The sequence below is a fragment of the Microcaecilia unicolor genome, chromosome 11 (genome assembly GCF_901765095.1).
Source record: "Microcaecilia unicolor chromosome 11, aMicUni1.1, whole genome shotgun sequence".
NCBI classification, from domain to species: Eukaryota; Metazoa; Chordata; class Amphibia; order Gymnophiona; family Siphonopidae; genus Microcaecilia; species Microcaecilia unicolor.
The window spans coordinates 54,667,416-54,679,010 of NC_044041.1; the positions used below are offsets into that span (position 1 = coordinate 54,667,416).

Below are 11,595 nucleotides of genomic sequence, written 5' to 3' on the forward strand. Positions count from 1 at the left end.
CAAAACTCTAGTGGCAAACTAAGCCATTTTCAACCCTGAAAAAGTATGTCTCTTTGGTTCGAAAATCACCTTTTTCTAAATGTTTTGTGCTCAGCATGTTTTTCTTTTTGGGACCATTTTGGGGGGAAAAAAATCCAAAAGAAAAATTGCCCCCAAACCAGCCATTAGGATGTCTAATGGCTATCATTCTTAGTAGACTGGCCACACAGACTTCCCAGCAGAGCAGTGGGGAAGCCTAGGAGACACTGCAGTGGGCTTCACATAAAAGGTCCCAAGTACACATCTCACCAGAACCCCCGTATATTGAATGGTGAGCCCTCAAGGGGAAAAAAAACCCTACTGTACCTCTCACTGTACACCACTACAATAGCTCTCAAGCTTGCAGGTAGGTACATCTACATGTAGGTATTTAGTGTTTTTTGGAGGGCTCACACATTCCACCACAAGTGTACCAGTTAGAGTGGGATATGGGCCTGGGTTCCCTTCTCTACACTCCACCAATCACTGCTGCTCTAACAAGAATGGCCATCATATCTGACGCTATCATAGAGCCTGGTATGTATGTATAGAGGTATATAAAATAATGAGTGGAGTGGAACAGGTGGATGTGACGCTTTCCAAAAATACAATGACTAGGGGGCATGAAATGAAACTACAGTGCAGTAAATTTAAAACAAATTGGAGAAAATGTTTCTTCACCCAACGCATAATTAAACTCTGGAATTCGTTGCCGGAGAACGTGGTGAAGGCGGTTAGCTTGGCAGAGTTTAAAAATGGGTTAGACAGTTTCCTAAAGGACAAGTCCGTAAACCACTACTAAATGGACTTGGGAAAAATCCACAATTCCGGGAATAACATGAATAGAATGTTTGTACGATTTGGAAGCTTGCCAGGTGCCCTTGGCCTGGATTGGCTGCTGTCGTGGACAGGATGCTGGGCTTGATGGACCCTTGGTCTTTTCCCAGTGTGGGTCTGTGATCACTGGGAGAATAAAGGGGGGGGGGGGTTATGCCTTAATCCCTCCAGTGGTTATTTGGTCTTTTAGGGCACCTTTTGGTCACTTATTTGTGACTGAAACAGGTCTAGCCAAAAAATCTTAATTTTGGCCCTAAGTGTTTTCGTTTTGTTCCATTATTGCAGAAAAAATGTCTATCTTTTGGTGCCGCCCATGTCCTGCCCCAAACATGTGCCCTTGTAATTTGGGCGAACCATGGAAAAAAACATCCAAAATCAGATTATTGAAAATTGCAACTTGGACGTCTTTGAGAGAAAAACATCCATGACATTATGACATTAGACTTTTTTTGTTTTGAAAATGAGCCCTATAATGTTTTAAAGCAAACTTTAATAAGAACAAAGAATATTCAATAAATGTGATTTGTCCATGGGAGGTAAGTATATAGCAAAATTTTATTTATATATTGGGAGCAATTAACCATCTTTATGAAGAGATTCACCCAAGACAATTTACAGCAGGTGTAGCTCAATGTAAAATATACAGGGCCCTGTTTACTAAGGTGCACTACTGTTTTCAGCGCGTTAAAAATTAGCATGTGCTAACCGTATAGACACCCATAGGAATATTATGGGTATCTACATGGTTAGCATGTGCTAATGCTTATTGCGAGCTAAAATGCTAACGCGCCTCTAGTGCAGCTTAGTAAACAGGGCTCACAATTTTTTTTTATAGCACAGTAATAGTAATGTGATCAAATATAAGCATAAATACAATGAGGTAAACTTGGAGATGGGGATAGCATGATAACAGTACCAGAAATATACACATTTGAAGCACTGTAGAACAATTATATAACAAATATGAGAAAATGTTAGACAAATACAAATGATACTGTAATAGATAGAATGGAAAAACATTGATATAATAGATATGATGCTCATGCTGTTTGTACAATACAATGAAAACTTCTTAATAGGCAGCCAATGGGACAAGAGTAGTTGAGACAAATGGGGGGGGGGGGCTGTTATCAAGGTGCAGTAAAAAGTGAGTTTTGACCACAGGAGTCAGCAACCTGCAGTTTAACAGTCCTGCAAAATGCTGACTCCCGAGGTAAATTAATAATGCTGTTTATAAGCCACCTCACAAGCATTATTCCAGCAGCCTGGGAGCACTGGGCCTCAAAGCTATGGTCCAATGTGCCTGGGTCGGATCCTGCAGGGCCTGTGCCGTTCTCTCCCCCACCCCCTCAAACCCGATCACAGTCCCCCAACCACTGAAACAGTCTACCATTAGGTTCACTGATGGTGCAGAGGTCATTGGATAGAACAATACCTAATCATCAAAATATTGCCCGTAACTTTGAGGCCCAATGCTCCTGGTATGGTAAAATCACCCCAGTTTTTGGCTGGGGTCATTTTATTGTAATTTTCCCCCCACAATGCAACTTGTTATGCAGCTGGTATACACCGTAAGTTGTATTATTTTTGTTTTTACATAGTAATGAGCTGCTTTACATGCATTTGCATCTCATTATTACATAACCAGTGATGACCTAAATATCACTGCAATAAGAAGAGTCCAGCTGTGTTAGAGCCCTTTAAGTTGTGTTCAGGTGCAAAAAACACAAGGTAAAGCCCCAATGCAGCTGATAGCTTCCACCCATTGATGGGACAGGACAGATAGGAGAAAAGTCATTGGGATAACTAGTATTTATGCTTGAAAGAAAGTTCCATCCATCTGATTCAGGCCTCTCCATAAAAAGTACATCTTTGTGTATAACATTTATGTCCATAAAAGGCTGTCTACTATGCTAATTTAAGGTTTTTAAGTTTGTAGCCTCAAAGTATGTGATGTTATGTTTTGCATATTGCTACATCATGTAAACATTTAGGGGGTCTTTTACAAAGGCGCCGTAACATTTTTAGCCAGCAAAATGCTAGAGATACCCATAGGAATATATGAGCGTCTCTAGCATTTAGCGCACACTTATTCTTAGCACGTGCTAAAAACGCTAGCGTGCTTTTGTAAAAGGACCCCTTAGATGGCAAAGGAAGAGAGATATTTCTCTCTAGTTTACAGAAATTATTTAAGGACGCCAAGAACTAGGAAAATGGGGGGGGGGGGGGGGGGGGCTAGGTAGGACCCAAATTTCAGGAAACACTTAGAAAGCCTCCAGAGCTTAAGGGAAGAAGACAGGGAAAACAGAGAAAGTGGCACTTACCTGAAGACATACAGTCGAGTGCTTGGGAATTCCCTATAGGCAATCTAGGCCTAATCTTTGAGGAAAGATCAAGACTCGGAAAAGCTCCAGGGGCTGGCAGTACAAGCAATAATGGTAGGGACCCAGGACTCTTAGGAAATATAGTTTTTGGCTTGCTCCTCCTACAGGCAGGGCCGCCGAGAGACTGGGCTAGGCTGAGCCAGGCCTGGGGCGCCCCCCCCCCCCAACTGCTACTCAGGCCGCCCAGCGCCACAGTCTCCGGTCTCCACCCACCCACCCCCGTTGACAACCCCCCTCCATCCGCCACTGGGCCCCCTGCATTCAAATCAGCAGCACTCACTTCTGTGTGAAAGCACAGCGGCAGATTGCCTCCCTTCGGGCCTTCCCTCCCTGTGTCCCGCCCTTGCAGAAACAGGAAGTTACATCAGACGAGGGCGGGACACAGGGAGGGAAGGCCCGAAGGGAGGCGACCTGCCGCTGCACTTTCACACAGAAGTGAGGCGCTGCCAATTTGAATGCAGGGGGTCCGGTGGCGGACGGAGCGGGGCTGTCAATGGAGCCAAGGGCACCGGGCCTGAGACCAGAGACTGCGGCGCCAGGCCCCCCTTGGATTTCCGGGCCCAGGAAATTTTGTCCCCCCCTGCCCCCCCTCTCGACGGCTCTGCCTACAGGTGAGCAACCTGTATCCAGCCTGGCAATCAATGCTGACAGCAGAGTTAACTACAAGGGGTTAAGGAAAGAGTATGGAAGAGTACAACAGCTTGCCTCTCAGATCCTGAGCCTGAAGAAATGGATATTAGTCCAGAACCAACAGATGTGTCTTCAGTAGAGGAGATGGAATATGAAGATCTGCAACAGCAACTTGAGAGCACAGTTTAAATTTTTCTTTGCTGCTGTTGTGCAGTGGGAGAACCTGGCCAGTGTTCTGAGGCCAAGAGGGTGGGACCTTTCTCTTGCCTGTCTTTACTAGGAGGGCAAGATATTGCAAGGAGAAAAAAAAAAAAGTGTTTGGCAATAAAGTGTTTTTTTTTTTCTTTTCTGAGCTTTCCCTGTAGCCTGTGTTTTCTTTTCAAGCCCAACAGCTGCAGTGAAGCATCAGAAGTTTGAATATCTAAAAGGGGAAGGAGAGAAAAACCTCATAACCCCAGAGATTCTGAGGAAGTGAGCTGAAGTGGATTTTGTGAATAGAGCAGCATTCAACCTTATATTGTTTCTTTTTTCTGTACTTGTTTGTCTGCTGCTGCTGTGACCAGTAAGGATACAATTATGCAGCTGCTTTATGGATTACAAGTGAAAAGTTTTTAACAAGTGTTCAGCAGTAGAATAATTTCAGTCTTTGCAAAAAGAGTGCCCAGGAATTGTTCTCCAGTGAGTTTTGAACTGGGGAATGAAAGGCAGTATTTTACCACTCTTCTGGGAATTAAAAGAGAGAAGGTCCAGAGGATTCAACTGTACAAAATGTAGCTTGTTTAAAAAACCCCACTGAGGAATTGTTTCTTTAGAAGTCAGCAGCAGGAGGGGAGGAAGCTAACCCCCCTAAATTGATTCTCAGTAGGGGCACTGAGAATTGTGGGGCCCATACCTGATGGTATGACGTTTGAATAAAAAAAAAAAAAACGAAACACTAAAATCCAAGTGTTAGGCTGTATTGTAACAAGTTGAATTGCTGCTGAATCTAAGAGAGACCCTACAGCATACGTGGACAAGCTCAGTCCTTGAGGGTCACAACCTAGTCGGGTTTTCATGCACTGCCTCCATTCTATGCAAATAGATCAAGGACTGAGGTTGCCCACTCCTGTCCTACAGGCTTAAAGGTACCCTTCCACTGCAGATGCTTAAGAAAGACACAAGGCAAATTCCACCCCAAAAGGCTAATTATAAAATATAAATCCCTATACACACATATACACAAAAAAAACCCAATAATGAATACACATTTAGTAGAATTATTAAATATCTGCATTGTACAAATTTGAATTAAATAGCTATAAGCAATGTGGAGTATGCACATTTCATAGTGCCTAGTTCCCTTTCAGCCTTCATGGAGTTCACCAATGAGTAAACTTCTTTAGAATACTTTCATATCATCAAGGATTTTTGGTAATCTACCTGAGACGCTGACTTCTTTTCATACACTGGAGAAAGGCCACTTGCATGCTGTTTGTTATATTGCAGACTATGTAATCAGCCTCCTATAGGGAAGAAGGAAGGACTTGCTGACATCACAATGTGCTTTTACCTGCCCTGTTTCCCTATGAAAGGCTTAGGTAAAAAAAAAAAAAAAAAAAGGTACATTTCAAGTATAGGACTCTTCAGTGGCATATGAAAGTGTGAGCTAGAAGTCCTATCTCTGGAAAAATCTGATGATAGGCTCAAAAAAATATTGAGGAGAAAGAAAGGGAAGGTGGTGGGTGGGGGGAAGAGGAATAAGAATACAATTTTAGTGGGCCAATTTCCCTGCAGGAAAAACTGACTAAAAATGTAAAAATACTAGGGTAATTTTAAGGCATTTGCATAAAAGAGGAAACAGGTGTTAAGCATGTGCACCCCTATGCGGTTTTATCAATAGGCGCTACTGATGCGTAGCATGTATGTATATATTCTTGGGGCAGACAGGTAGATATTTGTACCAAATGGTGTATGTAAGTTTATACAGACATCTACTTTCCATTGAAGTGATTTTATACAAGGCGAACTATATATTTGGAACAGATTTCTTGAATTGGGCATATCATATGCCTTCTCTATCTGAAGTCAAACCCAGGCTAAAACCCCTTCTTTGAGGCTACTTTTCATTTGCAGCCCCTTATTCGCCAGCTCACAGCATTGTGAATAAATGAAATATCTAATATCTATTATGTCATGTATATTTCTCTTGATTACTGTAATAAGCTCTACATTTATACATAGCCTCTGTTTGGTAAAGTACTGCTTAAACCATGTCATGCTACAGAAGTCAACAATAATACTAGTAGACACATATGTTATCTTTTATAAAATAAGAGCAATGTATGTGCCTTGGTGCCCCTGTTATAAAAACACAGCTCTCAAGAGACTGTTCTCAAAAGTAAATACTCCTAACTGATCAAGTCTTCCTTACAAGGTAAAATATTCCAGTATTGATTAACTTTTTGCTGCTCAGGGCAGTTTACCATCTTGGAACTTCTACTGCAGATCTACTTCTGAAAATCCCTTTCTATTGAAATATGTCATTTTGTCATAATAATGGCACATGGACTACAATTTATAAGGTGCACATGACAACAGATGTTTTGCATAGCTTCTCATTGCTCCTAATGTGTATCTGGCAAGCTAAGCCCCTATACTGATCTCCCAGCTGGCACCACAAAGTCCTGCAATGTCAGCACCAGGCCAGCTTATTAACGCTACATTTTATTCAATAGATCACACAACCTGATTAAAACTGGAAAGTGCAGGCTGGCTAAGCCATTACTTTTAATGAATACTTAAATATACTGTATATGAGCTTATCAAATAAAAAAAACAAACACTGGGGAGTTGAATATTATGGACAGTCTTAATATACAAATTTCACAGATATTGCAATTACTTGCTGGTAAATGTCTGGTATACACCAGGAGTGGCCAAATGCCTTTCTTTAAGTGCAGTGTTTATTGTAGAAGTAGAGTTATTTTGCTATATGGCTAAATTATCCATGTTTTTTGTAATTATGAACCCAATAGTTAATTAGTATTCTAAAAGCAACAATGCATTTTATTTCTCAAGAGTAGGAGGCCTAATAGTACAATAGTGAGGTTGCAGAATCATCAAACACCATTAAAAATAAAAGAAAAGGCAGCTCAAACTAAATTAACTGGGAACCAACACAATAGCCTGTGGACCATCAATCTCTCCTCTCTTCATGGAGTCCTGACCACTGCTTGGCTGCTACATCTAAAGCTGGTTTAAAGACATGAAGATGAGCAGGTAGAGTGTGAGCCTGTCAAACAGTACCAGCCTCAAACAGTAGAAAGGCAAAAGGTGCTTCACAAAACTAAAACTATTAAAATGAATTAAATTAAAACTAAGCTTCACTTACCACTTTGGCAAGGAAGATTTAAAAACTATCTGTAATGTCCTGGGGCTGGCCACAGCTTGTTACACTATCAGGGATGGTTGAACATCTTTTTGGTTGGATGGGCTAAACAAACCAATCTTTGGCTCTGCCCCTGTGCTCTCTATTTGGGCAAAATATTAGTGGGGCTATGATCCACCCCATTCCTTTGCCTATGACACTCACTAAAAATCAGCTATGGTAGAACCAGCTTTTCACTCGTTCTTCCTGCCAGTGCTTTTGATTGACAGCACCATCCCTATCAGGACAGTCCAAAAGCTTTAAAAATGCTTAAAAATGTAAATTGGCCTTCTATATAGCTTTATTTATTTTTATTATTTATTTCTTTTTACTGTTTAAGGCCCTTCCCCTTCTACACTGTGCCTAAATATGTCACATGAATCAGCTTTCAGTTATTTGGGCCCTAATGTCCCACCTCATCTAAAACACAACATAGTCTACGACGGCAGATCAAGATCTGTACGGTCCATCCAGTCTGCCCAACAAGATAAACTCATTATACATGGTTTGCGATACTTTATGTGTGTACCCGAGTTTGATTTGTCCTTGCCATTTTCAGGGCACAGACTGTAGAAGTCTGCCCAACACCGATTTTGCTTCCCAATTACTGGTGTTGCCACCCAATCTCCGTTAAGATTTTGTGGATCAATTCCTTCTAAACACGATTCCTATGTGTTTATCCCACGCATGTTTGAATTCCATTATCGTTTTCATCTCCACCACCTCCCACGGGAGGGCATTCCATGTATCCACCACTCTCTCCGTGAAAAAATATAGTTCCTGAGTCTACTCCCCTTCAACCTCAATTCATGTCCTCTAGTTCTACCACCTTCCTGTCTCCAGAAAAGGTTTGTTTGCGAATTAATACCTTTCAAATACTTGAACATCTGTATCATGTTACTAAAATTCACAGTTAATGCATTTTAACATGGGATTTTACTGCAGGACAATTGCGAATTTTATGCATCACTGAGGGCTTTCCCACCTCTTTTTCTTTGCAAGCCATGTACTGTTATCATTAGCGCACAGTACCTGTGGAGAGTTAATGCAGGAGCACTTACCACCATCTATTTAGAAGGCCCCAAGTGCCCCCCCCCCATGTTAATTCTGCATTAGCCTCACTTACCTCCATTTATTTAGAAGGCCCTAAGTGTCCCCCACCGTGTTAACTCTGCATTAGCCAGTTCATGCACTTTAAGTATAACATACTAGCTAACACTTCTCCACTCCCCCTCAAAGAAAATGACAATAACTCATGGTTTTAACACATGGAAAATAGGCAAACTACCACAAAACACTAACATATTTGTGTGGTAGCCCATTACTGCACAATAACCATCCATTAGGTGCTTAATGCACTTTAATAAAAGAATCCCCACAATAATAAAAATCATCACATATGTACAGGTGTGCCTTACCCAATGGAAGGGATCACTGACAAGGTTAGGATGTTCAAGACCACCAGAGACATGCCCTGCAGAACTAGACATTGCTTCCTGAAATTTATCTTGAAATTGGCTCCTGCCTACAGATAACCAGCACTTGTACATAGGTCAATCACCAAAGAGTACATGGGCAACAGTCGCTTCTGGCAACCCACTTTCAAGGTCATAGATTGACTTAAAAGAGCAAAGTAGCACCTACCACCACAGCTGTAGTTTGCCTCCTTGGTTTGGAGTGGCAAAGGGTAGAAAAATCATATCATAGTAACACAGTAAATGACGGCAGATAAAGACCTATACAGTCCATCCAGTCTGCCCAACAAGATAAACTCATTTTACATGGTATGTAATACTTTATACTTTATACCCTTTCCATTCTCAGAGCACAGACCGTAGAAGTCTGCCAGCACTGTTCTTGAACTAAAAGTTCTGAAGCTAATGTTGAAGCCCCTTAAAATTTACAATCAAGCCCACCCATATCTATTCAGTCACGATCAGGACGTAGCAGTCTGCCCAGCACTGGTTTCGTTTCCCAGTTACTGGCATTGCCACCCAATCTCCGCTAAGATCCCGTGGATCCATTCCTTCTAAACAGGATTCCTTTGTGTTTATCCCACACATGTTTGAATTCCATTACCATTTTCATCTCCACCACCTCCCATGGGAGGGCATTCCACATATCCACCACCCTCTCTGTGAAAAAATACTTCCTGACATTACTCCTGAGTTTGCCCCCCTTCAACCTCAATTCATGTTCTCTAGTTCTACCGCCTTCCCATCACCAGTGAAGGAATAGCCTAATGGTTAGTGCGATGAGCTGAGATCCTGAAGCACTGGGTTCGATTCCTTGTGACCCTGGGAAAGTCATTTAACCCTCCATTACCCCCCCCCCCCCAAAAAAAAAAAAAACACCTTATACTATGAGCCAACTAGGAACAGAGAAAAGTACACTACTACATACAGTAGTGCTATTGAAATTACCCCCTCGTAATGCTGTTTCATCATCTACAGAATATCTTGTCTTACATTTCCCTATCTGTAAGAATGAGATATATAAAACCATTCACGCTGCTAATTTCTCCTATCAAGGCACCAAAAGTTGAAATTCTCTTCCTAAATCAATCAAGTTTATTCATAATTACCTAACTTTTAGAAGTCTTCTAAAAACACATTTCTTCAGGCTGGCCTTTCTGAATACAAAGAACTCTATTTGAATTTTACCTACACCCTTTTCTTTAATCTCATTTCCCATCTAGTCCTGCCTAATTATGCTCTTACCTATCCACCCTTAATTAATTATTTGTTTGTCCTTAACATAATCTAAATCCCTGGTTACGTACTGCACATGTATTAATTTGGTTCTTGAACTTATTGTAATTTGTGTTATATTACACAATGTGATACCCACAAGTGAGCCTTCTCCGGAGTAGCCCCCACACTCTGGAATGCATTACCTGAAAGGCTCCGCTTAACACATGACTATCTCTACTTCAGGAAGGAGGTGAAAGCTTGGCTCTTCAACCAGGCCTTTAATGGAACAAATAACTGACTTGTTAGTCTCACTCACACACACAAGGAATAACTCAGGCTGCACATACTGCAGTAGGACATGTTTATCCACTCCTACCCTAGCTGAGATGTTTAACCATCTCTTTGACCTCATGTGCAACTGTCTTCAAATTAATCACCTTACTTTCTAACTCTTCCTACTTTCTTACCCATCTATATGATACAACTTTGCCTTACCATCACTATCAATTATAATGTATTGCGTTGACATTGCAAGTAGTATACCATACCATACTCTGTATTGTTATTTGAATATTTTTACTGCTGAAACTGCCTACTGCTCATGTTTGATCTATTCTTACTGTACACCGCCTTGAGTAAATTCCTTCAAAAAGGCAGTAAATAAATCCTAATAAATAAATAAATTCTGTACATTATTATGTTTTATTCACATTATTTGTAAGCCACATTGAACGAGTCTATTTCGGGCTAATGTGGGGTATAAATGTCATAAATAAATTCAGCATCAGCAAACAGAACGTGGCAAGGGGAGTCCTACCCCTCACTCTGGAACTACATCTATGCTCCCCAACCATAGTTTGGCACAAAACCCTTCTTGCCCACCCCTCGTGACAACACAGCCTATACAATTATTTCTGTCATTAACACCACCTCACTGGCAACCATGATGTAACCAAAAGGCACCCTCTTTAGTGAAGGCTCTATAAACGCAGGAAAGAAAAGCCACTCTTGGGTTTCTAAAACAGATACATCAAGTCATGCGCATTTGACTGCCCACACACCGAGCACAGCACTTCACACGTGACGCGACAAGCGCAGCGACCCGTCCCCTCTCCCGTAATCTACCATCTCTCACACTCTCCCCTGACCCAGCATATCTCCCCACCCACAATTCCCCTCAATCTAAAACTCCTTCCCCCATCCTACCTTCAAACTCATGCCTGAGGTCGCTCCGCCGATTTCCTTCTCGAATGCCCCGCCCCCTCGCTCTCACGCAACGCAACTGTTCTTCTCTCCCTGTACTGGGTTCCGCCTTGCTGTTGTAAACAGGAAATTGCGTTCGAGGGGGGCGGGACGCTAGAGAAGGGAAGGAGACTTGTGTCAGTGATGAGAGGGAAGGAAACAAGTTATGAATTTTGTCGCTGGTGGTTTCAAAGACAAGTTTGAAGAGGGGAATTGGGGGCTGGGAGTTTAAGAATGAGGAAGAGATGCTGTATTGGGCTAGGAGTTTGGTCTTGTAAGAAGATGTTTCAGTTTGCCTCTCACCGGTGTAGGAGACACTGGTACTTCGAACGGCTTAAACCTCACTGAGTCCCTGTGTTGGGGTTGTCCGGGAGCTGTCTGGAGG

General features: G+C 41.9%; 1 protein-coding gene across 1 annotated transcript in view; it reads right to left on the reverse strand.

Annotated features, from left to right (window-relative positions):
• TANGO2 (transport and golgi organization 2 homolog) overlaps positions 1-11,251 on the reverse strand; it is a 193,561-nt gene extending 182,310 nt beyond the window's left edge. The window contains exon 1 of the mRNA XM_030219097.1: positions 11,175-11,251. The gene's annotated coding sequence lies outside the window, so the exon portion shown is untranslated. The remainder of the gene's footprint in view (positions 1-11,174) is intronic.
• Between the last annotated feature and the right edge of the window lie 344 nt (positions 11,252-11,595).